A 24,994-nucleotide genomic window follows, 5' to 3' on the forward strand; every position below is an offset into this window, starting at 1 on the left:
CTTTTTACTCTAATCTTCGATTGTAGTAAATTATGAACAGATTGAGCTCGTAAAATCTCAAAACAAAAAAGAAGAATAGTAACGAATATATTTAATAAGGTGATAAAAATCCTAACTCGAATGTCGAAGAATACCCAACTCTACTGTGGCGAGAACAATCGTACAAGCGGGCGCGGAACATTCTCATCCGTCCCAGAAAGGAAATTATCCAGGAGACGTCTCGTTGGATTTCTCTCGTTACCGCGTCATTCCGGATGTGAAAATGCTCGCGTAACCGGTTCTGAATTTGCATGTTCGTCGCTCGGAGGCAGTGGGATAGGTTGTCGAGGAAGCATGGCTGACTCGTAGCATCCTTGCCACCAGCATCACTATCGCCAAAAACCGTTTCACATCCATTTTAATCGATTCCTCCCATGCGACGAAGGAAGACACTTGTGTCCAACGAAGAGTAAGACACGCGTTCAAAGACCAGAACCCGAAGAATGGATGAGGATAGATGCAGTGTCTAGCGTTACTGTCGCTGTAACACTTACCACTACACCACTAGGAGAAACGAAGTGAAACGCGAAGGGAAATAGCGGGACGTAGAAGGGACGAAAAGGAAAGAAGAGACAGGTAGTTGCGGGAGCTGAATTCGAGCAGGGCGATACGACAGGACGTGGTTGAACGTGTAAACGTTGCACTTCCACATTCGCGAGCACGTCATGTAGACCGGCTACTTTGCCTAAACATTTGCTCGGTGCTTCATCTGCTAGGAGCCTAACCCTTCGCTATTTCATTAAATTAGAAGGAGGCTGGCTGGTTGGTCGGTTCGCTGGCTGACAGTCTGCCTCAGACCTGTACGTTGCTGGTGGTCTTCTCTCGTTTCTATCCTTCTCTTCAGTATCCGCGAAACCGCTGGAAACTTTCGCTTTTACCGTCATTTTATAATTCATGGCGTCGTCCTGTCGCTCGTATGTAATGCGGGTCGCCTTTCGTAACGTGTCGTGCCGTTGAGTAAAGAGGGTTGTATTCTCCTCTCTCCTTCCTTCGGCGTTTTTCCCTCTCTAGCATGAAAGCGTGTTGTGTGTTTCTCTTGCTTGGCGTGCCGCTATTGCTGCCATAGCTGCGCTTTCGTGCGCCGTATGCGCGCTTCGCAACCCGCTCGAGCAAACGGAAAGGTAAATCATGCATTTTATTATCGGCTACGAGGGATCCCCGAGAACTGGTGCTCGTTACAGAACCTAAACCGTTAGTTGCTCTTCTCTCTCTCTCTTTCTCCTCCTTTCGCCTCTCACACGCTCTGTGATGTGGGGAATGAGATGCCATCAGGGAAAGTGTAACGCGTTGGGCTGACACATATTTGTCTTGGTGCCGTTCAAACCTGCTGTGCGTATTTTTAGTATCTCTGCTTCCTGTCTTGTCGATAACGCTACCTGCTGGACTCGATGTAACGGCAAACCGAAGAACGGGGTGAATCGTTAGTCCGCTTTGAACGGGTCGGTTGTAGGAATTCTGATTTGTTCGGTGCTGCGTAGAAACTGGAAATCGTTAAGGTATTAGTCGATAATTCTAATACGATATTGAACTTAATATTTTCGATGCATGTTCTTTGGTGCACCAATTTTTAATTTTACTAGTCATTTATCCACGTGTACGATGTACATATAATATTTTCCTCCTGTTGCGTTTACGTAGATATCCTTATTTCAGTTTTTCTATTATTTTATATAGTGAAAGTATCGTAGATTTTATAAATAAGGTTTTAAAAAGTAAGACCCTATGCCACTGGAAGAGTTAAAGGCGTTCAACGTATAAAATAGAAAATATGTCACGAAGTTATATAACTTTAAACCTGAATTTAATTCTTGATGGATAGTCCAACAGATTCAACATAACATTACTAGGAACATATATTGTTGCATGCTTAATGTCGTAACCGGAATAAATCCGAAGTTCTACCCCATTACATCTAAGCATGTTGCCCCTACCCTATCTTTGCATCAGTATAATACTATGCCGCGCTGCCTGCTCCATGCGATCCGCGTTCGTCTTCTCTTTCTCTTCTCCGCCATAAAGCGTCCCTTGGCCTCTCCCCTTGATTATTTTCCATAGGCGTAAAGCCTAATTAAAATGCCTCTTTTGCGATCCTAGATCGATCATTGGTCCAGCTTCTGTTTCATTTATACGTCCTCGTATGATTTATCGTCATAGTTTTGTTAACACGATTTCAGAATGTTCAATAAGTACGCAAGTATGGTATCCTGTATACATGATAATTATTATTTTGAAAAGATTTAAGAAAATATTATATGCAGAGTATATTACGTAAAGTAGAACTAAAATATGTTTTTTTACTTGAAATGAAAGAGTAATGAATAAGAATATACCCTTAGGAGTTAGGTATTATTTATTAGATGTTTTGAATTCTGTAGTAAACTCGAAGTTACTGAATATTTTCTATTTTCATAGCAAGCTCGAAGCATTGTATATTCAAAGATCCTGCACCCTTCCAAGAAGTTTAACGCCGATCCTCATTGTCTTAGAGACGGGCGTTACGCCAATGCCGAAGGGTTGAGATCGACCGTTGGCGGGTGTCTCCTCTCTTTATCTCCTTGCACAGATTTTAATATAAATTATAATCTAATGTCGTTTCTTAATACCTTTCCATCCCCCGCCCTACGTCGTTCTTCCTACCCCAAAACGGCAGGGTCATTATTAGGGATTTCTCATTACGCGATCAATCATTCCCAGGGATCGCGGACCTAATTTCTTGCGTCAATTAATATCGTGATGCCGAGCATCGATAGAAGACCGTCGACAGTCCTTTTCTTACCCTTCGATCTCGTCATCCCTTATCCCTATAATATTCCAGAATCGCCTTAACGATATGCGACAGTTATTCTTGTCGGACATTTTCGACATTATTTATTTTAATGTCTGTCTTTCTTGATATGCTAATCTGAATTCCTCGTTGATAGGTTTAATATTTGATAGAATATTTGATGTGCCAATTGAAATGTTCGTGCAACGTGGTGACAACTCTCCCCTGTGTATGTTCATTTTAATAATATTAAAGTAAGGGTTGATAAAAAAAACAAAGCTTCAAAGAAAGTATGATTCTTTTTCCAAAAAATTCTTATTATCTACAAAATAGATTCAATCATCACTTGTAATCTTTATGATCATTATATTAAAAACTTAACGTATATCTTTTAAAACAAGATCTTTTCCCATTTTGCTAATTGTATCAATTAACTCATTGATTCATATAAGCCGTTCATTTAAAACGTTTTTTCTTATCAATTGAAATGTAAACCTCGATCTCAAACCATCACCTTCCAGAAAGCTTTCCTTTCACCACAAAATCGACAGTGATGTTGGTTCTTGAGACAAAGGAAAAATTTCCGAATGGAGATCTGCGAGTTTGATTTCCCGAAGAACTTCTTCGACGCCTGAAGGCGATAGAAAGGATGGCCAGAGATAGAAAACAAATCTATGGATCTATATCTCGGGCCAGCAGGGATCATCGTTCTCTCCCCCGCGATAGATATACGGAGGACAGATATATGCTCTCTCTGCGCCTCTATCTCTCTCCGTTTCTTTTGTCTCTGGTGTTTACACTAGTAGCCAACGCTATGAGTTCCCGTATTTACGTACAAATACGTATGGATACCTACACGTGTCGTTTGTGTTTGCCTTCTTATATCTAGCCATATTTTGTCTTGTCTGGTAGCCAACCTCGAGAGTTCACTGTAAATGGTCCTCGAAAATTGGATCAGTCGCTTCCTTATAGAATTTCGAATTCCGGTTCCTTGCCTTTCGTGAATGCTCTTACATTTTTACAAAATTACTGGCTTTCGGTTATCCCGTACTGCTGCATTTGTGATAATTATATATTTAATCTCTCGATGTGTTTTAGGAAAGGGAGTAAAAATGTTGTATATTGTAAGAGTGTGATCATCGAAAGGATAATTTTTAAATGTACTTTTCTTAAATTATCTTTAAATTATCAAGATGCAATGATTATATTTTAAAAGTATTCAATCTAAGCAACAAAAATGATATCATTTTTTATGAACTTTGTGGTTTACCAGAAATTATTCAAACGTTTAAAACTATCTATACGTTTAAGCCACGCGGTTGGTTTCAACAACTATGGCGCTCACGTTGGTGTTCTTTCCTCACGGACCGTTGAAATCCCGAAAAGTTGCGAGAAGTATTAACCTAGATCGTTAAGTACGACGGTGAAACTGTACTCGTTTCTTTTAGTTTCCAAACTACGTCGGTGTTTGTTGAAGGAATTCGAATATTTCCTCGCGTGGCTGATTATGGTTCGCTTTTGTTGCTCGTGTTAAATCACAGGGATTTGCTTATAATAATTATACTGTAATCCCAGATTTGTGTAATTTGTATTTCTATAATTTTCAGTGATAACAAATACAAAACGAATTACTAAAATATTATACGAAACATGTTCTATTCTTCCTGATATCAAACGCGCTATATACCAGGATAAATATTTCGACGATCGTTGAATGCCTCCAAAAGTTTCATTCCAATTCGAACCAGCAGCAATTTTTTAAAAACCAGCAGGTCTATTAATGCTCGACGGAATTGATTTCTGAGCGTTTTTGAAAAATGTATCTTCAGCTTCCCAGTGTTTCCGCGCCCCAATCGCCGAGAAAATATTGTGCATTTCACGGAATTAATTGGTCAGAGGGTTGGAACATAATACAATCGTCCACAGAAAAGGTTCGCGTATTGAATCTGGCTCATTTTTTCTATTTCGGTTTCCAAACTGCGAACGGGTACGATCGTGTTTGACCAGTGAAATTAAATTTTCCGAAGTTGCTCAGGTTATTATTTAGAAAGTGATGCAACAAAAGGATTTAAGGAGCGTGCAACTAGCTATGTCTCTAGGCTTCCATTCGTCATTCCGGGAAGAGTGTACGCGTTTCGCTGTTCCACTCGCTCAAAGTTCGACTCATTGTAGTTCGGCTAAGTTATTCTTCAAACACAATGAGCAACTTAGCGACCTAAGTGATCTCAGAAGTTCGTAACTCGGTCCGCAGTAAATAACGCCCAAGTTAAATTCTTAACTTTGATGATAAGTTGTGGGCTACCCGTGTTGCCGGTTGCTTTCTTCTGATCCTGCACGCACACACACACACACACACACGCACACGCACGCACGCACGCACGCATATTTTTTGTTATAGTATTTAAAGCACTTTCTATACTATGTAAACTAAGAATGAAGACATAGTAAATCGTGAGTCACCAATTATCATAATAACAAGCGCTGCTTTATTCATAGACTTTATCCAGCGAAGTATTTACGAATCAAAATAAAAAAATAAATGGTACATGCCGCACTATGTATTGAGCTATTTTACTGCAGCTATGTTATCCTTTGAAGTTTGTAGATTTCTTATAAAAAAAAATCTTAAAAAGTAAAGTGAGATTTCTAGAATTCTCAATACGTTTTATAAAAATAATAATAGAACAGTAGTTTAAATGAACTATTTTAAATAGAAGGAATTGTTGCAGTAGAATAAAACGTTGCGACATTTCCACCTGACATCGTCGATTCAGAAAGATAACGAAGTGTCTCACGAGAGGGTAGTAATAGACGATATGGTCAGGGGAATGAGGGGTGATCAAACTTTAGACTTTGAACTTTGCTGTTCGAGTGTCCCGGCAGTTGTTTTATTTCACTCTCGGCTATTAACATATTTCTCTTCTGCATTTTTCCTACTTTCGATCAGCGTTTGCATAATTGTACGTCCACAACCGGTGCTTATCTGCGTTTCCCTACGAGAAAGTCAATACACATTGGCAACCTTTTCGAATAGAATTTCAGATGATTATGAGGAGAAATTTTCCTACACGAAACTCTCTGTTAGTACAGTAGAAACTAGAAAAATTTGATTCTAAACAAAGTTCTTATGCAAAATTCTGGTTCTTTTTCTCCAAATTTATTTATCTTCGATCCACCTAAAATCGATCGAACATCGTTTCCATCGTTCTTTCATCGGTATCTCTGATTCTCCAAAAAACTAAACAACTGGTCGACAATACTCATTTCCATTGGTCGGCACATTGCCTCGTCGTTTCTACACTTCCATGGAAATCTTTTCCCTGTGGCGTTGTCTACCGGGTAATTTCGCGAGCAGGGACGTTTATTGCTCGTGATAGCTGAGAACGTAGCGACAATAAGAACAAAAAGAAAAGCTTCCAAAAACAAAAAGCGACAAGAGCAACGCCAGAAAAAGAGAGACAGAGAGACAGTGAAAGAGGTAGATGAGGGAACGGGCAGGCGGTAGCGGATGGCAAAAGAAGCAAAAGGAGGAGGAAAAACGCGGTTGGCGAGCAGGGAAGCTCTTTCGAGGCAGCCACGGTCGAGAGAAGAGAGGTTTTTCCTCAGGGCGCGCGCACGTATGACCACGACCACCTACGACGATGACGACGTCGACGGCAACAACGGCAAAAAGTTACAGGAAAGTAAGCCTACCGTGGGAGGCGTGGATCGTGGAGCTTTTCCCCGTGCTACCTCCCGGAAAGTTGCTCGTCGAGCTTTCCAGAGTGGGGAACAGGAAGCACGCGTGCGCGAATCAGACGAGTAGAGAGTGACAAGGTTCAGGGATACCGAGCGGCCGAGATAAAGAGAGGGATGGAAAACCCGTAGAATTTCGTGGCCAGGATGGCCGCGCGGGGAGGAACATCGGGAATCGCTGGGGCAAGACTTCAGCACTCCTCCTCGAAGATCGAGGATGCGAGCACGCTGTTCTAGAGGAACTCGCTCGTTTTTCTAAAGGAACGTACTGATTTTCCTTCAAAAATCTATCGATGAATCCTTCTTTCTTTTCTGTATTTAAAGATTGTCTTATATTGAAAAAGATTGTACGCTGAATGTATGTTTGAAACGTTGAATGCTTTAAAAATGGATTTGTTACGACGTATAGGGTAAATTTTATGGTCGATTTGATGGGATTGGGTGGAAAGTTTAGATATAATGGTAATTGATGTTAATTAGTGTGCTCTATCGTTCGACTGTGATAATAGGGAACGTTTCTTCAAGTCATTAACGTTTCACGTGGAAGAGATTCGGCTTTGGAAGTTTCTCGTTCGACTTCTTCTTTTTCCTTCGTAGTTATTAGGAAGTTCGTCCTGTTGGGAAGTAGTGGTATAATCGGTGGTAGAGGATGTCTGACCAGCTGTGGCTGCATTTTCGACTGTTAATACTGTTAAAGAACTTGATTGAATTAAGATTATGCGATGGTTCCAGGTGAAAGTAGTAAGCTTATTAATGATGCTCCTGGATGGATCGTAAATAATAAGATCTCAAATTTATTAATATTTAAGAATGAACGTTATTTCTCCTCTTATATTTTAAAATTAGTAAGAAGAAAGTTATACACAACTTCGAAAAACGCGATGCTTCTTGATAAATGATATTAAAGAAAATATTAATTTATTCTTAATTTTAGATTCGTTCTATGCTTGATCTTTATTAAGAAAACTTACTGCAACATTTCCAACGATTATGCGAAGGTTAGAGGTAATTAGCAGAAATATGAGGAGCGCGACTGCTTATGGCGTGTAAATACTAATCGTATCTCTTAATGACGAGGCAAAACGAAGGAGGAATTTAAATGTCTTTAATGTTCAGCCTTTCACGCGTTGAATATAGAACATTCTTAAACGTTGTACCAAACTCTCCTGACACGTGTTCGGAATGTCGTGAACTAGTTCTCGATTCGAATTTTCTGTGTAATTGAGTTTTATATTTCGCGAATGATTTTAATAATTTCCTATTAACAACTTGCTCGAAGTTTGTTCAACAAGTGTTGCGAATATTCAAAGGTGTGTTGATACCTCGAAGTATTTTTTTCACAAAGAATGTGATATTTGCTGATATAAAATGCGATATTAATTTATTATATTTTCTTCTTGAACTTTAAGAATAGTTTCTTTTATCTAATTACTTGTTTCCTTCGATTTAGAAGTAAGTTAAATTTAGTCAATTTTAGAACATCTATTATTTCTGAGATAATAGCTTTATGAAGATAATATTACGATGATAGAATTACCCGTATTTCTAATATTTCAGTGATACCGCAATTACATATAACTAGAATATATGTATGAATAATATATATAGAAAACGTAAAATATTAATATACAAAAATATTTTCAAAAAGCAGATAATGACACAGATAACACACAGATGATGAATTTTAGAGTGAGATACAAGGATTCATAGAAAATCCACATTTATTCCAATTAACCATGTTGGCTTACCGTAGAACACCTTACGAGGGCATTTTTGGATCAAAGACCGCCATTCCTTAACTCATATAATTTCCTCTTCGTTTATCTCCGGTAATAGATCTCGTATTTCCGCCTTCCTTGCGATTTTACATTTCCCCGTGTAAATTTTCCCGTTGATTTTCAATTTTAACCTCCGTCTACGCAATCCTCTCGTGTTCGGCTGCAGTTTCACTGCGAACTTTCGAAGGAAGTTGGAAGAAGTAGAAGTTGCCAACAGTTGGTGAGAAGAAGGACGGAAAAGAAGACGAAGGTGAAACGACCATTTCATTGGTAGATCTTAATCCACTTAATAGATTCTAAATGAAGCAGTTCTGATCTGGCAGGACAGGACTGCTCCTTAAGCGGTGGAATAAAAATTTGTCGTGCAGAATGCATGGACGTGCTTCAGTTTATGTTGCTTCGTAACATTGTGTTTATTCAGAAGACAATGACGAATTTTGAAATTATAAAGATTCACTGGATTTTTATTCTAATTTTAATTTCTTCTTCAATTTCAATATGAAGTTGAAGTCATAAATCCATGGACATCCCTTGGTCGATACTCCTTTTCTAATGAATGTGTGCTATATTAGTAACTCGAACAATTACAAGTTTTATTCTACAATCTATTATAAGCATTATAGTTTCACAAAACTTTTGCTATTTCTGACAATCACCGTGGACAAAAAGAAGTTTCTATCGATCACAGAGCGAATGGCCGAAACAGAATACCATTACGTGTAAATGTAATGCATCGGAGCAAAAGATGAAAGTACATAGAGATAATAATTTGTCTGGTTCGGCTACAAAGCGGCGCATCGTGTAAAATATGAAATTCTAAACAGACGAACCGGGACATTGGCTCGGTGTCCGTCACTGCAACACGTTGCAGCCCCCGAAATAGTCGATGCCCGTTCACGCGAGAGTCTTCTCTAACGGCATATGCAAACTACACAGACCTGGCCGATCCGTCGTTCATCGTCGCCGATAAATATTCAGTTGTGAAGAGAGGCGATCGGAAGGAAGGAGGAAGGAAGGACGGAGGAACGCTTTCGTTGGTTCCGTTCGCTTCCTAGGATCTGTTGAAAAATGAGTTTATCCTGGATCGAGGCGGCTGGACCGGGTCAGGCGGAGCTCTCTCGGCTGCTCGGACAATTTCGAGGGAGCTGTCGTAGATACGTGCTGGTTGCTTGCTTTTGACGGTCTCTCGAGTAGCGCAGAGGGCTTGGTGTATTGGTGCAGCTTGAAGGGTGGAGGCCAAAGGGAGAGACGCATCGGTCTCCGTAGCTAATTTATGACTTCGGAGGTGAATTTTGTGCAGGAAACACATCAAAGTTCAGTAACGGTCAATGCAACCTGTGCACACATACACATACCGATAGCCGTAGACACGTATACGCGCGTGCACACATGTATAAGCAGGAAGAGAAGAAGAGAGAGAGAGAGAGGTTTAAAAGGAGAGAACGATGAAGAGAGGCAAGGAGAAAGAGAGGAGGGAGAAAGAGAGAGAAGCTTCACGGACGGTAAAGCAACCACGGGCCGCGCTCTAACTACGTTAAAAGTTTTAATATTAGTTTAGTCGACGGCCACGGTAGATTGAGACGTAATTCCAGGTAATACCACGGTTCTACGAGCTACTTCCAGCTAATACCGAACGAAACGCGTTCTACAAAGGACCCTCCAGCCCCCGCGCTCCTTAATCTGCATTAAACTCGACGTTCGGTAGTCCGCCTACCGTCGAGGAACGAACTGCTGTCCGCGATCATAAGGCATCTTCGGTTTCGCCACGTACGATTCCGCAAGGCTTTTGCTTTCTTTGCCGCCGGGGCTTCCCCAAGAATTCCGAATACTTGTTGGCTCTGGATGCTTCTAGTTGATGAACGCTGGAGATGTTTAGGTCTCTAAATACGGTGACCCAAGTGAATTCTGTAATGACGAAGAAATAATTTAATATAATTTTTGTGGAATAACTTTGAGACGATGGTACAAGTGTTGAGTAGTATTGGAAGTTGGTGTTTGTAATCAAATTTTGTCAAATTTCGGAAAGGAACCTAACTTGACAATCAGTCATATTCTAGAAAACAATGACGTAAATATGCCATGAAACTAGGATTGAAATCACGCTTGCGAAGATTTCCGCCTTTCAGTTTCCATAGTATTCAGTTTCTTTAGCTGTAATAATAATAAGAACAGTCCGGTTTAGCAACCGACGAAGCTCACGGCCGAACCCGGTTCCTGTTTGTCCCTGAGCGGAAACAGTGAAAGCCGTTGGTTACCAGTTCTCCAGAACTTTCCATCACGCGGTTGATATTCTGGAGTGAGGTAGAAAAGGAACGACGCCGCTTCCTCCGGAGCAGAAACATTTGCTCCGAAGGAACAGAAAAAATGCACCTGCGACGGGTAATAATTTGCACCGTCCAGGCAGCCTAAGGGACAGGGCGGGCCTAAAGGGGGAGGCGAGGGTGACTGGAAAAGGAAATAACTCGGAGGTGGACCACGCGTTTTGCTTGGAAGCTCGTCTCCGTACCAGCAAAATCGTACTACGCCCTATCTTTCTCCTCCTCCCCCTCCTCCCCCTCCTCCTGTTCCTCCACCTTTATCCGCTTCTCTGCTCCTCGTCTCTTCTTCTCTTCTCTCCACTCTCTCTTTCTGGCTATGGCCCCTGCCTCCCTTTCTCGGGAGGCGAGTCGATGCGTACGTACGAACACAAGCGAGAAAAGTTTTACTCTCACTACCACTAGCTCACGGTAACGCACATCCAACCTCCTCTTGCCTCCTCTCATCCTTTCGTTCTCTCTCTGTCCGTCGGTCGTCTCTCCTCGGTCGTCTGTGTTTCCCGGGTCTCTCCGTTTCTCTTTGGTCTCTCCTCTCCTCTAATCTAACTCCTCACGAGCGCACACAGGCGCGCAACTCCTGACGATGTAGCGACGCGGCGCGCGGCCCTCTCTCCTCACCAATACCAGCTCGAAATTCTCCTCTGGCTCCTTCCACTTCCACCTCCGTCGTCTCCTCGTTCTCCACCTCCTCTTCCTCCGACGTCCTCCTACTGACGCTGCCGCCGTTCTCTCGCTGTGTACGACCTCTCGGGGTTGCTCGTGGAAAATCGCCGCTCTTCGCCGACGTCGCGGCGCGCACCGTTTGGACTGATCTCTCGTACGGCTGGCTAACGTCGATCACGGGTCTACGTCCTTCTCTTTTCGCTATCGCGGACGCGTGTTTCCTTATCCGAATCGTTACCAACGATCCAGGATCTTATCAGTGACCGCGTTTTCACGCGTTCTTCCGGCTTCCACACGGATCTCCAGCCATCCTCGTGGTACGATCCTTCTCGCAAGCGTTGCCTGTCTTCGATCGAAATGAACGAGTAAGTACCATTTGTGGAAAGAGATATTTTTATACTTTCTTCATGTTTATTGGTATGGTAGGTTCAATTTTTGGTACTTTTGCTATTTCATGCCTGGAAGACTCTTTCTGGTTGTTGAACCGTGAATTTGTTTTAGTGAAAGATGTGTCATTCGTTTGTTAACTGAGCACACATTAGAAAATTATCATTTTGTGGTTTTCAACGTGAAGACCAAGCTACGTGTACTATGTAAAACTTGTACGTTTTTTCTTTGATAGATAATCTCGATTATAGTTAGACAAAATTGGTTATCTAAGGAGCACGAGTTTTACTATTTATTAATAAGACAAAGTATCGCATAAGTTATCATTGGAATCACGCACTGCATTCACATCACGTTCCTATAATTTAGTATCAAACTGCACCACATAAATTCAAAACCATTTTTTTGCTACCACGATTCGCATCTTCAAAATCCATTTCGACAGTCTATCAGACTTATGCACCAAAGATCTCAAACACCCCTATTCCACTTGCGTATCTAAACTTGTAACATCCACCTCCGCGAAAAGTAGTATCAGCTACGTTCTCGATACTATTGTATCCATTCGGTCGGTCGCGTTCTCGTCCGCTGGTACGTTTCTCGCGATGTCAAATTCGCGTGGAATAGGCCTCCGAGTGAAATAGGCTTCTGCGTGGGCGGTGCTCTTGGAATTTGATTTTCGTCAAAGTTTCCAAGGTGAACTGGTCGCACTGGCAAGTGCGCGCATCTGCAAGACTATACATACACGTAGGGGGGCCACGAGGGGGACCAGAAGGAGTAGGGGGCCACAGGAGAGGAACAGAAGCGGAGGGCGAGAGGTGCTTTGGTCCGGAACTTTGTTCTTGTTCTTGCGAAGAACTTCGACTCACCTTCTCATCTCTCTCTCCCTCTCTCGTTCTCTTTCGGCGTTGGCCCCCTTGCTGCACCCCCTCCGCCCCGCCACGTCTACGGCTCGTGCCATTGAACAAACTAGTCCGCTTCAACGATAGTTACTTCTTTCTTGTTACGCGGCTACCAAGTTTCGCACCAACGCGCCGCTCAGGAAGGTTGCGGTGAACTTGGTAGGAAGCTCGTTTCCTACGTTCACTCTCGCTCTCTTTCTCTTCCTCTTACTCTCACCGGTTTGTGTCTGGTGCTCCGTTTTCGGCCACGAAGGATCACCGGGATTCGGGGTTAACGACAGCTGGCGCGTTTCGTCCCGGTTTCCAAAGACAGGGCCGATCAAGGCCAAGTACAAAAGGACTTCTTTGGTACCCGTTCAGAGTTTCCTGCCCCGTCTTAAGTTGATTCAGCTCGAACTTAGGCTGGAGTTTCGCGTAGATACGTCACTTCCCCCGGATTCTGTTTCTCCTTCGATGGAATATGATGCTGCACGAGGTAGATGGTGACTGGTCTTTCGGGCCGCGATGAGGGTGTTTGCAGTTTCTTCGAATGCGGGATGCTTTCGACAATGTACGAAGGTTTTAGATCTTGTTCGAAAGTAGTAGACAAATGTAAGAGAAATGGAGTTGGTTTTATGGAATTATTAGCTGGTATTAGGTACTTCTTTTGTACAAAGATATGTTTCTGTTTGTATATTATTATTTATGCTTTAAGAAATTTGCTTTTAATATAATGTCATTAGTTTAAGTGCTTCTTCCGTAAAGGTTATTCTACGCTATTTGGTTTTTAAGTAGTATAGATTTCTAAGTACACAAACATAGTTTACGACAAGTACCTTTTTCGATTTCATTTAGAAAAATCTTTTTTTCAATCACGTCACTACTATAATACCAATGACATTTTATTTCATCCTTCGATACTTATCCTCACCAACCATACAACGTATGTTTCTGTCTCTACTGCTAAAAGAATTCACTTTCCTATCACTCATCGAATTTTCGAAATCATCTACGAATCGATTTTTCAAGGAACAACTTCGTCCAGCACCCAACACCAACTTTACCCCCGAATTATTACGATGCTCGGATGATTCGATCGAGAGATGATTAATTATATCAGCTTCTTAAGAATTCTTCTATCACCTTCTGCCGCGGCAAACGGGAGAGACAAAGGGGGAGAGAGAGATAGTTCCCAGAGGGAGGGGGAGAGCACGCGAGGAGAGAGAAACAGAGAGAGAGTTAGCTGGTAGGGGAATTGTTACCCGAAGTTTAAACTTGGTTGTCGACTGCCGTTAACAAGGTTTGCCATGGGGCTGGTTCAGTAGTGTCTAGGTCTCGGGGTGTGCCACATCTCGCGCCCATGTTCATTCCGGCGTCTTGGCTCCGTCATCGAAAGTACCGAGTACTTGTCGCGTCACACTTTTCCATTTTGTTCTTCCTGTGAAGCGTCGAAGATGTTCGACGTCGCCGACGGTGCACGTTCGCGTCGTCGCCACTGGTGAACCAGCCTCAAGACCATTGCAATTGTGACACTATTCGTTGTGTATTTTACTTGATGTGTCAGTTTTACGTCGGTTTAAACGTGAAAGGATTACATTGAATTAATGACTTAATGGAGGAGAAGTGCTTGGTGACATATTGATGACCTAGCAGATTTGAGATGTAAGTGTCTGTTTCTTTTTTGAAAAAACAGAGCTTGTGAAAAGAATACAGTGTTGCTTTGTGAATTGCGTTTTTGAAATTGATTTTATGTTAGGTTGAGGAAACGCGATTCTGTGTAATGATCTTTAATAATATTGGAGGAATACAATACACACATACAATTCTCCCATTATCCACGATTGTTAGAGTTTATACTTGTACATAGTATAATTTGTACTGAAAATTTGTACACAGACTTAGTAGATTATTTCTATATTTAACCTTTAGTTTGCACCATTTCTCTTAGCTCAATACAATTTTTTTCATTATTCATCATTGATTTTTTTCTTACCATGGCCCTTACTGTCTACTTAATACCTAGTTTTTAAACTTTATACCTTAACGTATCATCCATATTACCATAAAATAGGGGATCTAGATAAATTGTAGAAAAGAACCAATTTAAGTAATTTTCGATACGTTACTAAGCAATCGTTGGAACGCGATGATCCACAAGTTTGGAAAACATTTAGCAATCTGATTTCGGCGGCAGGTTTCCTTTTGATGACACCGGTTCAAACCGTCGGATAGCTCCGAATCGGATTGCGCTCCTTTCCGAGGAATAAGGGTCGTTCTCGAGAGCGTCCGAAGATTACAGACCGTGCGGGGGGGCTGAATTTAGGAGGAAGAATAGTAGTGAAGCAACCGGCGTCGGGTGAAAACTCACCCCCTGCGTGTTCGTTGATTATATCGATTCGAGGCCTACCTAACGGAATTACGTTCAGAGTGGCCCTAACCTCGCTCAACCTTAAAGGCACCACCTAAGGATCGCCGCCCAAATATTTTCAATGACCACAAGATCTCCAAAATTGAAACTTTGGAAACCTACATATTAAACATTCTGATATATAACGTAGATAAATATTCTGATGTATAACGTAACTATGATTCGATCAATTTTTCTTGAAAGAAAGACGTTTAAATTTGAATGAACTACGTTCTAATACCGTATAATATTTTTCGTGAACAAATTCTTTGACAAAGGTAGTTGTTGCTTGAAAAGAAAGTTATTATGATTGCAAGAGTTATTGTAGTATAGCTAATTGTTTGATTAATCGTTTTATTCCTCCTTGTTAGGTTGCTCTTAGTGTTAGACGACGTTACGAAGTTCAGTGATAGTAACTTTTTACTCATTATTTCCTAATTAGTTTTGTTTTTAGCGATGATCAATTAATCGTGGTGTGTAGTAGATGATGTGCATACAAATATCTTCTGAAAATTTGTTATAAAAAGAATTTATATTCTGGTGGTTTTTATCATGGTGGTACTTTATCATTTCGTTCGATTAACAAATTGAAATCGTAGAATTAGAACATAAAAATTCACATATCGTGCAAATTATACGTTTTACTTTTACCTAATGATATTATCGACTCAATTATACAAATTTCAATGTCAAACCTTTTATTTATTAACAACGACAACAGATGGAGCCTGCATCTGTATATATTTTAACAGAAATTCAGCATCGTATTTGCTAAATTCCTATTCACTCCAGTATTCTATTTACCACCTATCATTACATCATGTTAAATCTTTAGATATCTTATTCCTTCGACAACTTAATCAAATATATATTTTCGATATCTGTTTGATATTTTTATGAACAGAAATCTTTAGAACATTTTAAAGATTTTTTGATTCTTTATTCTTTTTGAAGAAAAACTCTACCACCAAAAACTCGCATTCTTGAAGACCGCCCGATTTATTCACTCAACATTCCCACTTTAACCATCGAGTAACCGGCATCGTGCCGCACCGGTCCATTATTCCAGCGAGTATTAGCCGTTTCTTAGCCGTTTGCACGGTAGCGTGATCCAATTTGTCGAAAAATGCGCTATCGCGACTAACTGCGAGACGGCGCGACGTAAGAAGAGGAAGCAAAACGGCAGGACGCGAATCAAGGGGTGAACATGGGGTAGTTTAAATGGGTGGGGGCGGACGGAGGACGTCGAGGGACGAGAAGTCGGGGGAGCAGGCAATTAATACGACGCGGAGGCATGCACGTCGGCTGGCAACGGCGAAGGTTCGCTTCATTAGGGCCCGAAGGTAGGTTGGAAGGGTTGATTTTTAGCTTGAAAACCCTCCCACTGCTGCCTCATTGGTTTCCAATTATCGAAATGCCGTCGCCTTAAGGCATCCTCGCCGCGCTCCCTGTCCGTCTCCTGTCCCGGATACCTTTCCGCTGAGCGTTCGTCGCAAATGCGCCGTAATTTATAGTCGGAACGTGCGAATCGTTTATTCCGCTCGAAATACGATGGCTATTCGACAATAGAAACGGTATATCCGGTGGAAACGAGCGAACTTGTAAAGTCCAGTTGAGGACTTGGTTCTGTTGTTATCCAGGATCAAAATGGGAAATAGTTATTGCAAAGAAACTTGTGCTTCACAAAATTTGATATAATACTTAAAAATTTTGAAAGATAGAATGTACCTCAGAAGGTAGATGGTCCGATACTTGACGTATAATACTCAGCCCAATTTTCTTCTCATTACGAATTCGTTTAGTGCCACGAGGTTCCACAATCTTCTTATTCCCTAAAAGCCGGATATTTTCAATACAATAGAAACAGTGTACTGTTAAAAAATAATTGCGTTTGACTGGCGGCACGAGAGCACTCGTAACGCTCTTTCGAGCACCTGCTCCTTATCGATCACAACAAAAATAAACGATCGTAAAAAGTAACGGCAAAAAAGACCGAGATAGGAAAAGAAGAAGAAAGGGGCGAACGAAGAGAGGATTTGGACGGCAGTTTAGCGAAGCGTTGCAATACACGGGTAAAACGTAACGGAGATTCGAGAGCGAGTAAATGCCTATCGAGCGTGCACCGTCGGTCGGCGACGGGGTTTCTTCGTTTCAGAATTTTGAAAATGCAACGGGCGAAGGGTGTTCCGCGATACGACGGAGATCCTGGGAATAAATGCCGGGAATCCTAGCCGGCGATGGTTCTCCCGGAGAACCAGTAGAAATCCTAGAATCCCCACGACACACACTAGCTTCCGCACCTGTTTTCCGGTGCATCGAAAAAGAGGCGGGCGTTCTTACGCGCGCCGACGAACAGAGCGAGCTGGCGCGAACCAGAAGAAGAAGAAGAGAACCGACTAGAAGGTGCAGCTCGGTAAAAGAGAAGGAGGTTGAGGTGGCGGTTGCAGAGGAGGAGGAGGCGGATGAGGTGGATGACGAGGAGCAACGGCGCGGCAGCAGTAAGAGGCGAGATGAGAGGTGGAGGAAAAGGAGGATGCCGACGAGGAGGACGAGGAGGACGAGGAGTATGAGGAGTATGAGAAGAGGAAGAGGTGCTAGAGGCAGAGAAGGAGGACGACGAGGATGAAGAGGAGCAGGAGGAATAGTAGTAGGAGGAGGAGGAGGAGGAGGAGAGAGATGGCCGGGGTAAAGCGAGCGGGGGTGGTCCAATCAGAGGCGAGTACGGGTGGGGCAGAATACCTCCGCCCTCTCCCTCGCGTTACCTCCTGCGACTCTCCTCATCCCTCTTTCTCCACGAGGTTGGAATCACCGCCACCTCCAACCAGCACCACCACTATCCACCTTCTTCCTCCTACTCTACCTTCACCTCCTCCTACGTAAGCTTGGCCTCTCCTCCTCTCTGAAGCCCCCGCGGCTCCTGACGGCTATCCAAGACAAGTGCCCGCGAGAGATTCTCACGGCATGAGCGAGGATCGTTACGTACGACCGACGGCGAGGATATCCACGGCCGAGGATTTCCACGACGATTTCCGCGCGAGTACGCGTTCCAACCCATCATCCACGATACGCACGCAATGCTGCTGCCCGCCGCTCCTGAGGACACCAACGATTGCATTAATCTGGATGTGACCGATCACCCGGTGTAATTGAACGACCGTCGCTGCACGTCACTACGAACACGCACCGTCACAATACACAGAAACACTCACAGGGAGAGTGAAACATCGTGCTTCTGCTGATTACGCGTTCGACAGTAAGTAGGCGCAACGTTGTTTTCATCCCCCCTTGCGTTCCTACGATTTATCTTGTTGTGTCTCTTCGTTTTTCTTATTTTTGAAATCACGGGTGTGCACGTTGCTGATCAATTACTATAGATTACATGGTCAATAGTTCGTCCCGAAAATTATTTACCTCCTGTAAGTGACAAGAATCAGAAAGGCGTGTATAATCTAATCGAAATAGTAGATTGCATCGTATAACGTCGTTGATCTATCGTGTGCCCTATAAACGGAAGCAGAACTGGCTTTCCTCCCGATGAGAAATAAATCTGGGGATGATCGTACGTGGAATCGAGGGAGAAAGGGGAAAATAGTGTCGGGTGTACGGTCGGATAAACACCTGTGCGCGAGATAGAAACGGAGTAATCGGGAAAGGGGACGAGGATGGAAAAAGATAAAGAGACGGCAACAGTGGGGTATGCTCGGATTGCTCGACCAAAACGCGGATGATTCGATCCTTTCTGAACCATTTCACCCGATTTGCCTCGGTGAAATATCGCCGGCCGACTCGCGGTGAACTGCCACCATACGTGTACGCGTGTGCTTCAAACCTCGTTCGTCGACGTTTCCCCGAATTGTGCTGTTTGTCTGAACATAGTCGGACATTCCTACTGCTCCTGCTCGACTGTGCCGATAGAAGCGTGCATTGCCGTACAGCTATAAAATTTTCTGATTTTATTTTACCTTTTTCCTTTTTTGGTTATCTTTGTCAAATTTTTATGTTTCTTAAAGTGTGGTTAGATAAATTAAGAAACGACGCATGAATTACAAAATTCTAAATGTTGCGTCTATTGAGAAGCTACCGATGAGTTGTTGAACGTTAAGATAACTTTATTATTGTTGTGGTACATTTTCGGTGTTATTATATTATTCGCTGTATCGTAGGTTGGGTTTTAGTGGAATCTGTTCGACTCACGAAACATTTTTACGAAGTTAGATAGACGTCACGTAGGAAGACAAAATGGATAGGACGTGGAAGTAGGGCGATGAGATTATCTTGACCAATAAACCGAATGGTTCGGAATGACTGCAATTATTTCGTGGCGCGTGTGGTCGGTGCCGATTGGACGAAACTGTTTCGCGATCAAGGGAGATAAAGAGCTCGAGAATACGCGCGAACCTACGGTGGACCGTCATGTACTGTCGTAAACGAGATAATGATCGCTCGCCTAGAAATACTCATGAGTAGGAAAATATGCGTAAAATAGGAGAACGTTTATCTGGAAATAAATTATTTTACTATTAATTGCTCAAAAATCAACATAATTTCCAGAAATTGAATATAATAAAAAAATAATAAGAATAATATCTAACGGAACAAGGACTCGAATATCACTCAAAGTTAGATTTTATAACGCGAGGAAAATATCTTCTCTATCACAGAAATATCTTTTAAAGAATCTATCTATCATTCTTTCAATTTCGATATTTCTACATAGAAATTTGCACGAAGTTGTATGCTTTCGCAATTTTCAAGAAAAGCTCGTATTTATATTTTTCTTATTCCTGGATATTTGTATGGACGCGTAATAAACACGATGCATACAGTCCACCGTGAGGTAATGTGTATGATAGCCTAGTAGAAACTCATGCTATAAGGCGTTTTATCGCGGCGACTCTCGCACGTATACATTTATATTTAAGGGGGAGGACGAAAGTTTGCTGACAACATGGCCGACACGTCTCTGAGCTTTTCCACTCGCCACTCTGTGCTTTCATCGTCTGGCAAGGACGACCTTTATTCTATTCTCGGCGGTTCCACGGCGCTGAGAACCGCCCACTTGCAACCTATCCTGTGAAGCAATTTTCGAGGAAAAAAGAGACACGAGAGTGGCCACTCCGGCCATTACGGAGATGCTTGCGAATTCACCTCGATACACGCCCGCTTCCATAAACTTCACCCGCCTCGCTTTTTCTATGCAGAGCGGAAGCGTTATAATATTCTTTCGAGAGTTTCCGTCGATTTGTGAGGAAATGCTTCTCTACTTCGGGCAACTGTCTTTTGCCGTATGATATTGCGTGTTTCTCGCTACGTATACAATTTTTGAGTCCTTATAAAGTTAAGGAAAAAAATAGTATTTGAAATATTCGAAGAAAGTTTGTTTATTAGATCTGTATTCTTACGATCTGTTAATTATTTTTGTTGTTTTTAAAGAATGAATGATATTATCTTAAAGAATGTTCCTGAGAAAGTCGTCATATTTATGTTTCCAACGACTAAAGTACACGCAAGCCAATTTGAATATTAGCGAAAATGAAAGTGCTAAAAAGCTATGTGTAACAATACAGTTTTCTCAAAGACACAGAAAAATCGTTCGATTTGCGAACAAAGTATTTATTCAGCTTCTAAAATAACACGCGAGAAATCGGTGAAAAAGCAGTGCACGCGCGGGAAATCAGAAATGCTGTTAGCCAGATGCGAGTTAACAAGTTCGCGATCGACATGGCCGCATCAAGCACGTCAAGCTGTTTAAGCATGCAGTCACGCGAAAGCACGACCGCGAGACACGCAAGCCACGTCGTCGAGGGACTTCCGCGCATCGTCCGTGGATCTGCTGTTCGGTTAATCGTCGAGAACAAACCAACGAGATCGGCAAAGCGGATACAGCCAGTCGCCGTCGATAATAAACGAAACGTGAAACACCCGAGAGAAGTCTGCGTGCAATGACGAATGGTAGAATGGCCGATACAGAAAGAGATGAAAAGAGAAACAGAATGCGAAAGAGAATATGCGAATCGAATCAATGAATCGAAGGAGAAAGTGATAGCGCGTCACGGTTTTGTGAATGAGAGTATGCAGAGGCGGGCGTGTTAATATACTTCGCCACTCATTGATCGTCTCTCGTATTGTGTCCATTGTTGCGCGTCCACATCGTCGTCACAATTAATACAAACCCATTAACAGCATGTACTGATGCGAGCGCAAGCGAACGTGTAATTGCTGAAACGAACGAATATTGTAGAAAACCGTGGCTTCCGAAGGGTAATAGGTCAACGTGTATTCCGGCTGAATTCTATATGGTGTACAAGGAATAATTTTTGTTTTTTAGTCAGTGGTAATTTTTTAAATATAAATTGAAGAGCGCATGTTGGATGTTTTTGGAATTTTACGTATTGGAATCTTTTGGCGAACGGAAACGCTTATAGGAATTACTTTTACTCTCTTTTTCAACGGTGGTTCTTTTCAAGGAAGAAAGCAACCGAACCAAAATCATTCTCGAGAGACGATAATGCCGTCGCACGTTTCTCCGCGCAGAAGTTGCATCGGTCTTACTGCAATCCTCCCCAGTTGTTTCCAAATCCATTCTCTTCCGCCATGAACAGCGGCGACGAAGATCGGAATACAGGGGCGAAAAACCGGGAAGAACGGAGCGGGAGAGGAGAACCGGGCCAGCGGAAACTTTTCCCGTGCAAAGTACCACGCGGACTGGCTCGAGGTTATGAAATTCTGATGGCTCATAAAATGTAAGAAAATTTACAGACTTCGCCCCTCCGCTCTGCCTTTCCTTCTCTTCTTCTCTGGTTGGTCTCAGTCGCCGGCCAGTCGTGCTTCGTTTCTCCTTCATTTCTCCTTCGTTTCTCGTTCGTTTCGCGGTGCCGCCGGCTTTGCGAAGTGAACGGAAGAACGGCTGAAGGGCGCAAAAGGGGACGTCGGCGTAAAGTTTAAAACTCCCGGCAATCGATTAGGAACCTTGGAAGAGAGTACCACGAATTGTACGCCTGCTTCGTTATTTCTGTGTCTTCGTCTCGGACCCCTTTCGAATCCTCGTGAGTCTCATTTTCCTCGATTAAATGTGTCATTTCATAGTAAGATACCACTGTACTCTCAAAAGCACCGTTATTCTATAGACGAAAACGTCGATTTCGTGGATTTTAACTATCCGGACGGAAGCCAAATGAATGTCTGGTCACGGGTAATGAATTTCTATATGTGAACGGTGGTATTAGATACAGTGTGTCTTTCGAGAGGTGGTCTCGTATCGACTTCTGATCCACCAAGATTTTTCTATCGTTGGTTAAATTGTTGTCGTTTGATCGATATTAATGAGCACCAGTATTCGAATATTGGCAATCATTGGTGGAGTGTTTTGAAATTGGTAATGGGCTCGAAGTTTTAAGTAGAGATTTAAAGTATGATGATTTAAATCTTGCGCTGCGCTTTTAGCTTCATATGGTTACCAAAGGACATTTAGGTCATTGGAAGTTCATTAGAATTCAATTTTTTTATTGCATCTTCGAATTTTTATTGAAGTTCCTATCTTAAGAATTTGACGTTAAAAGCTGGTATTTCTCTAAGGAGTCTTTGTGTTCCTTTTATAATCAAAATCTTCTCGTATCGATTAGGCTGGAGAAGGGGTTAATTAACAGCAGCCAAATGAATAAGTCTTGATCAGTGGAAATTACGCGAGGGACGGCACAAAGACGATAGTCGAACTATTTTCGTCTATTATCTACACTCTTTGAAGCAGTCTAGACGTTTTGTGAAACTCCAGCAGTAGACGAGACGATCGTCCGGACTATTAGGTGCCTGGGGGAGACAACAATTTTAATCATCCCTCCTGTCGATCAGAATCAAGCGATTCTCAGTAAGAGTTGATTAGCGATGTAGCAAAACAATTGTATTCTGTTAGCCAAAACGTGTGATTTAAACGTTTTAGTAATATATAATAAAGGAAAATTATTGTAGAAAACAGAATTTTCATTTTTCAAAAAGATATTTGCAGGAATAATAAGAACTAAGCAATTAGGAGTGAAAGTTTTCCAAAAACAAATATTCAATTTACAAACATAGATACTCAAACGCAGTCTTCTTTCTGAAACGTTTTAATTAGGACACAATTTTATGAGCATGTAAAAATGCATGTCAAATTTTTTTATTACTTTATCTTTTCAAAAATTTGTTATCAAAATCATACTTGATCTAAGACAAGCTATCGTGCAAATTTTACGCGAGAACAAACAATAACAGTTCTCTCGTAGTTTTGGTCACATAACGACTCGAGCGAATTGTACCTGGGGAAAATTTCCTGGCTGGATGTAGCGAAGAATCTTTAGGCAGCGATGCTCGCTCGACACTCGCCAATCTCGCGCGTATAATTATGTATAAAGGCGACGACGACGATGACGACGACGATGGGGCTGAAGTTAGCGAGGCTGATGGCGGTGATGGTGGTGGCCCGCCGCTCAAAATACGTCTAAATATTAATGAGCTGTCCCTGCCTACGGCGTACCACCTTCGTTTGGGCATTCATGCTTTCCTCAGACGGTGGCTACGTGTAGGTGGGCGACGAACGCGTCGAAAAGTGTTGTGTTGGTGTAAAATTAACGCGAAGGAGGGTTGGTTGTTCGTTGTTCCCGTGTGTGTCAGACGCGAAATACCTGTGAAACGAAGTTTGAAGAGTGTCGAACGATAATTATGGCTTTTGTGCGAGTTAATCGTCAGTTTTCATAATAGTAAACTATAGTGGTTCAAATGGAAAGAGTTCAAAATAGGGCATATTTCATTAACTAAACCAAATGCGGAAATTGTAGATGTTTTTAAATGGGTTTCCAATTTAAAAATGGTAAAAAATAGCGGTGATCGATAGTTAAATGGAAATCAGTTCCTAGTTCTTGGGGCAGTAAGCAATGTTGCAGTATAACCAAGTAGCGCTGCTTGATAGACAGACGTAAATATCGATATCGTGCTTACCATTATAAATAGCAATACAAGAAATAAATTTCAATAATGAATATTACGATTAATGTGAGATACGAAGCACAATTTAAGTGATATTTAGCTCTCAATAACGTATAGTTATATAGGACAATACCTGTAGACAATTGTCTATTTCACACTTAATACATCTGCCGTTAAGTAGAATTAGTCGGTAAATGGCCTGACACAGACATCTAATGCAACTGATGTCGTCTTTCATTACACTTTTTTAGTAATTATATGAACACGAATTTAACATTATTCTACTTCTACTTTCCTTTTAAATAATTTTATCACGTTTAATCAACACTTGTCTAATTCGTTCTTACCTTCCTTGTTCTTTCGTGCCGTCTCTTTCTTTCTTCCGCTCTTAACTATCTTCGCTGTTGAATGGCAATGACGAAGAGGAGACTTTCGCAGCTGGGAAAGGGTGAAAATAGGAGATGCGAAAGGGTCGACAGGAAGGAGTTACCTGATAGTTAGTACAAAGACTGTCATGTAAGATGCTCCGTCAAGTAGCAGTCACTTCGTCCCTGTACCCCCATCTTACCCTCCCACCCTTCATTTTATTCTCCTCTATTTTCCCGGTACTCCTTCTGTTCTGTTCTTCCTGGCTGGCAGATCCTTCGGGACGGCTAATTGTGAGCGACAGTCGCAACGGATAACGGAAGGAGGGATCAACGTCACTTTCGAGAACTTCTCGAAAGCTCAGCCGTCGGTGCGCACCATTATCAAAGAATTTGCCGATAAGGTTGTCGACAAATATGTCGATTAATCTGTAAAATTGTTGTTTATGCGACAAAGAAAATCTAATCCCATTTTGATACGATAAAATATGTTTTGAGATTTGTTTCACATATGTATTAACACATAACATACATATACATTAAGTTGTCCGAAAAGTGTCTCTTTTTTACAAACACGTCTTTTACAACGATGCATCTTTATACAAACATGAAACCTAATCTGTCGAACGTTGTGATCTTTATTTTGATAGAGCAAAATGGATCATACGTAATTCGACAAAATAATATAATTTCCTTATAAAA

The 24,994-nt window shown here is 41.9% G+C and overlaps 1 protein-coding gene across 1 annotated transcript in view; it reads left to right on the forward strand.

The window, feature by feature from the left end:
• Window positions 1-24,994, forward strand: part of LOC117160228 (uncharacterized) — a 306,993-nt gene that overhangs the window by 96,541 nt on the left and 185,458 nt on the right. The window lies entirely within an intron of this gene.

The sequence above is a fragment of the Bombus vancouverensis genome, chromosome 6 (assembly GCF_051014615.1).
Source record: "Bombus vancouverensis nearcticus chromosome 6, iyBomVanc1_principal, whole genome shotgun sequence".
NCBI lineage: Eukaryota > Metazoa > Arthropoda > Insecta > Hymenoptera > Apidae > Bombus > Bombus vancouverensis.